Below are 5,473 nucleotides of genomic sequence, written 5' to 3' on the forward strand. Positions count from 1 at the left end.
GAAACACACAGTTTTACACAACAATGCCCTAACAACACTCCTTCCTTTCTTCGAAACACACTCTTCTTCCTAACAATGCCTTGAAAAGTGAAAAGCTGAGTTCATCACCCTAACGGCGGCGGCGCTCTTCAACTAACATAGAGCTCATCACCGGTGCTCTTACTCTCTCCCCAATAACACTCGTTGGTCAACCTCGTTCCAACCCTCTCTCGCAACCCCTTCGTAGGTGCCACCTCTGCCGGTGCTCCTTGCGTCGATGCTCCTTCCATTTCTCCTGTAAACCCCTATCCCTCCTTCGGCGGTGACTCACTCTGTTAAGGCCTCCCTCGGCGCTCACTCTCTATCTCAAACCCTCCGTCGACGCTCACTCTGTATCACAAACCCTCAATCGTCGCTCCTCCCTCCATGGTTCAGCACCCGTCGTGTTGCCGTCTCCCTCTGTGAAGTCGTCGCTCCGCCGTCTCTCTCTCCGTCACTTGTCGCACCTCCGTCAGCCACCTTCAGCGTTCGCAGCGCCATGGTAAATTATTTGGTCCAATTTTTCCTTGATCTGATTATTTGTTTTTGAATTTGATTTTTTGTTTTGATTTTCTTGGTTCTTCATTATTTCTGATTTTTCTAAATTTCTATATATGATATTTGGTTTAGGGATTTTTTCTAAATTTCTTGACATTTGGTTCTGTTCTGCTGCAGCTGTGGTAGTGCTCAGCTACTGATATGTGGTGCTCATTCTGAGTTCATTCTTTGCTGAATCTCGTTTGGCAGAGAATACCCCTAAATTTTTTGCAAGGTGACAAATTTAGAGCAGCAGCAGATAATTACATTAGGCCTCTCCTAACTAAGGTATTCAAGTTTCTTTTCAGCTTCAAATTATGCCTCGTTCAGGTTTTTCGAAGTTGATTGTGATTTCTTTCTTTTGTATTCTCTCCAGGGAGTTCCATTACAAATAAATCACAAAACCTCTCATAATACGTGGCCTAAAAATTCCACAACAGAAGGACAGTGTTACATGCAGCTTCTTGCTGAGGCTTCTTAGGATGGCAAACATGTAGAAAGTGGCACCTGCATTGGTGAATGAGTTGGAGAAGAGGGTGGGAATGCAGTTGAGCAAGCAACACTTGGTGATCTTTTGATACCTTGTTATGAAAAAAGTGAGACTGTGTATGATGTGGATCATGTTCAGAGGGTGTTGGAGCATTTTCTTGTTCAGGAGCAGACTGAGAGTGTTAGTCCAAATAGGGAATCATTTTTGGAGAAGCAGATGAATGCAAAGGCAAGAGTTGCAAGGCTTGTTGACAGTTATCTCACTGAAGTTTCCAGAGACAGGAACCTTTCCCTCACAAAGTTTCAGGTTCTTGCAGAAGCTTTGCCTGACTCAGCTAGGACATCTGATGATGGCCTTTACAGGGCACTTGATTCTTATCTTAAGGTAACTTTTTATTAATTCATTCTTAAACTAGTATGCAATGTTCTAATGAATTGAATTTAACAGGCACATCCGACGCTTAGCGAGCACGAAAGGAAGCGACTGTGCCGAGTAATGGATTGCCAGAAACTGTCCATTGATGCTTGCATGCATGCTGCTCAAAATGAGAGGCTACCACTAAGAGTAGTAGTCCAAGTTCTGTTCTCTGAGCAAGTCAAGATAAGCAATGCACTGGCCAACACTACTTTGAAAGAAGGTGTTGGTGTTGAATCTCATCAGTATCAACCTCCTGTACTCACCAACTGGAAAACGCTTCTGGAAGGGACGCCGCAATCGTTCCAAGAAGGGTGGACAGCAGCCAAGAAAGACATTAACACACTCAAGTTTGAGCTTGAGACTATCAAGACCAAGTATTTGGAGCTTCAGAATGACATGGATAATCTTCAGAAACAATTTGATAAGCTCATGCTCAAGCAGAAGCACACTTCACCATGATTTCTTCAAATGCCTAGTACATTATTTGTTGCTCATCTCATTTTAGATTGAAATGCCTAGTATATTATTTGTCGCTTTACAGGCTATAGCATTAACGGTGGTATCTATCGGTGTTGCTGTGGCTACGGTGACTGATCTGCAGTTCCATTTTTTTGGTGCATGTGTGGCATTGGCGTGGATTGTACTGAGTGCTGTAAATAAAATCCTTTGGTCTCGGCTGCAGCAGCAAGAAAACTGGACAGCTTTATCATGAGTAATTTTATCATTGTTACTTCCTTTTAATGCCAATTTCTTTGTGCTTCCTATCTATTTCTCTGCATTAAATGATTTATTTCTTTGTTTTGCCTAATTTATGCATTCATTAACAGACTGATGTGGAAAACACCACCTATTACATTGATTTTCCTGGCCGCTATGATGCCCTGCTTAGACCCTCCGGGTGTCCTCTCCTTTGATTGGAACTTCGGAAACACACCCGTGGTTTTTGGCTCGGCAATTCTTGGATTCTTGCTTCAGTGGTCTGGTGCTTTACTGCATTGTGTTTGGTGTTTACTGCATGCAATTCAAGAATAACATATTAGGCGAATAATGAATGTCAGAGGCCTAAGCATTACTCATGTCAAGAGTCACTTGTAGGTAGCTATTAGATTCTACTCCTTAATTATCTTATGTTTTCCATTTTTTAACTTGTTCTTCTTCGGAGAGAATAATAATTCACAAATAAACACACAAAAATTGAACCTGCACGTTCTCCAATTAAACTAGATATAATACTCTTTTTTACTGACTTGTATTTGATGGTTTTAACCTCTCCCTCTAAAATTTTGAGATATGAAAAGCATAAAAAAATCTCTTAGAAAATTACTGATTCTTAGTAATTTGTCTTTGAGGATTGCAAAAATTCAGACACTAATCTTGATTAGTTGGGGAAGGAAAGCATTAAGGAAGATGATTGAGCCATTTTGCTTGAAGCAGGGCTTACATGATCATCATCAGCAAAATTCTATGGATCATCAGCAGGGCTTACATATTCATGAGGTTGTCTTCAGTTTCTCACACTTATTCTTCAATATCCTTATCTTCTTACTTGTCCTCCCTAGATTATTGACCATGGATGATTTGTTCTTGCTAGAAAATCAAGCAACTTTAAGGGCACTGTAGGTCATCATTCTTTAAATATATATATTATACTTAGCTGTATTACTTCTTCGAGTTTGTAAATATTGCTGTATCTTTGCAACAATATTATATTATGTCCATGCCATGTATTAGTACTCATGCTTCATAGGTTATATAATAAGAAAGTAAAGTGGCTTATTGATTTTGCATTATGGTCTTACAGATACTCTTTGAGTCTTAGTTATACTTTGTATGTTCTGATGCAATCCTGTTTTGCAGGAGTTAATTGATTTTCTGAAAGAAACTAGGCTGGAGTCAAGTGCAGCTGCCACTAGAAATGCTTCAACTAAGCTTTTGGGTGTTCTGCATAGATTTGTTGGTCCAGGTTACTACATTAACTTTTGAATGTCCTTCCCTCATTATTTATTTGTTACAAGGTTCTAAAGTTTTCCCTGTGCAGATATTAAAGGGTTCTCTACTGATGTTAAGCCTGCATTGCTCAGGGCTCTTGATACTGAGTATGAGAAGAATCCATGAGGTATGCTGTTCATGATGTATTTTCTGTTAAATCTTTTTTGTTTCTTAATTTTCCAATTGTCCGATTTTTTTATTTTTTTTTCATTTTTTTGCTTCACGGAGCATCTGCAGCTCCCAAGAGATCAGTCAAAACATCAGACTCATCTTCCTTAGTTGCCGCTGGTGGGTTGGATAGCTTGCCTCGTGAAGACATTAGTGGAAAGATTACTTCTACTCTCTTGAAGAACTTGGAAAGTCCTAGTGGAAAGTTTGATTGACCATATCTTTCAAATAATTTGATATTGCTGGCTTGTTTTAACTATTTATTATAACTAAAAGGAATGATGTTATTATGATGTTTCATGACATTCTTCTGTGATTTCCTTTTAGGTTCGTATGGAGTCGGTTGAAGCTGTAAATAAAATACTGGAAGAGGCAAATAAGCGCATTAAAGCAAATGGAACTGGTACTTTAGTAGCATTTGTATTATAATTTTGAAACTGTTGCTATGTGTGGGACTGAATTCTGGGTGGTAAAATCCCACATGGACATGAACTTTATATTGCAAAGATTAGGATGATTACATGGATGGTTGGTTACACAAGATTATATAGGATTATGAACGACTGCATTAGATAAATTTGGGGCAGTGTTGATTATTGAAAGATGGTAGAATCTTGTATTTTTATTGAATAGGTTCTTTCTTAATAACTAGTTGTTTGATTTTTACTGTATTTCAGGGATACCAACATACAAAGCTGTTTTAACTTTGCTTATGGTATTTGGTGTTGGACCAACAGTTTTTGGCAAGTATGTTTTCTTCAAGTTCAAAATTTTCTTGATTTCTGTATAATCTACATAGTTTCATTCCCAAATAAGTGTCTTCAAATGTTAACACACTTGTATGTTGGTTCAATGCAGTGTGTCTAATGTCCATAAACTTGTGAGGAAAAGATGGAAGCGTGTTACGTGCCTTCACTGCCTTGGCTATGGTTGAGTTCAAGCAACCTTGGCTATGGTCGAGTTCAAGCAAGAGTAAGGGCTCGTAGAATCCAGTTAAGTCATGAGATGAAGCAACATGAAGCTACAATGAAGAGGGAGAGATTGATATTTTTTATCCCAATGTATTTTATAACTATTTGGGTTATAAGAGATCGATATAGCTAATTTGGTTTGAATTTTATTACTAATTTTCATTAATTTATTTTTTAAAATAATATTCACATATTTTTGTCAATGCTTTTTCTTGTTTTTGGAGTGTTATTAGAGTACGTGTAAAACCACATGCCAGATTTTTTTTTAATTTGATAGGGATATAGCCACACTTTAAAAGCGTGGCAATAGGTCCGTGTTTTTTTGACTATTGGCACGCTTCAAAAGTGACACCATATCTTTTACTATTGGTACGCTTCAAAAGCATGGCCATATCTTTCACTTTATGGTACATTTTTAAAACGTGCCGATATGTTAAAACCTAAAAGCGTGGCAACTGATGAAAGCGTGCCAACAAAAAAAGCGTGCTGATAGATCTAAAAAACGTGGCGATAGAGCAACCGGCATGCTAGCAAATATGACCCTTTCAAAAGCGTGCCGATAGCTCAAAAAGCGTGGCGAAAAGCTGTCGGCACCTTTTTTAGCACTTTTCGCCACGTTTTAAAAGCGTGGCCACTAACAATTTTTTTAGAATATCAATTTCGACTTTTGATTTAATATTTAATTTTGTGAGACTGATTAGCATATCAATGATCTTTCAATTCTTCAAAATATATTATGCTTATATGACATGTTAATTATTAATATATCTTTTATTTAATTTTTATAAGTAAAAATAATTTAAAAATAATTAATATTAAATAAAAAAAAACAATAAAAAAAATTTATATACGTAACTGATTTAAATGAAACATTATGATTTTT

General features: G+C 37.5%; 1 long non-coding RNA gene across 8 annotated transcripts; it reads left to right on the plus strand.

The window, feature by feature from the left end:
* On the plus strand, window positions 1–4,793 carry LOC107638755. 8 transcript variants are annotated; one of them, XR_002360621.1, is made up of 11 exons: window positions 1–520; window positions 694–843; window positions 932–1,429; window positions 1,493–2,174; window positions 2,290–2,557; window positions 2,812–2,959; window positions 3,320–3,425; window positions 3,501–3,578; window positions 3,689–4,022; window positions 4,297–4,366; window positions 4,478–4,793. It is a non-coding gene; the product is annotated as an uncharacterized LOC107638755 (long non-coding RNA). The 8 variants fall into 8 exon arrangements; XR_002360624.1 differs by having other exon boundaries at window positions 2,828–2,959; window positions 3,680–4,022; XR_002360623.1 differs by having other exon boundaries at window positions 2,290–2,553.

This window comes from Arachis ipaensis, chromosome B04 (genome assembly GCF_000816755.2).
Source record: "Arachis ipaensis cultivar K30076 chromosome B04, Araip1.1, whole genome shotgun sequence".
Taxonomy (NCBI): domain Eukaryota; kingdom Viridiplantae; phylum Streptophyta; class Magnoliopsida; order Fabales; family Fabaceae; genus Arachis; species Arachis ipaensis.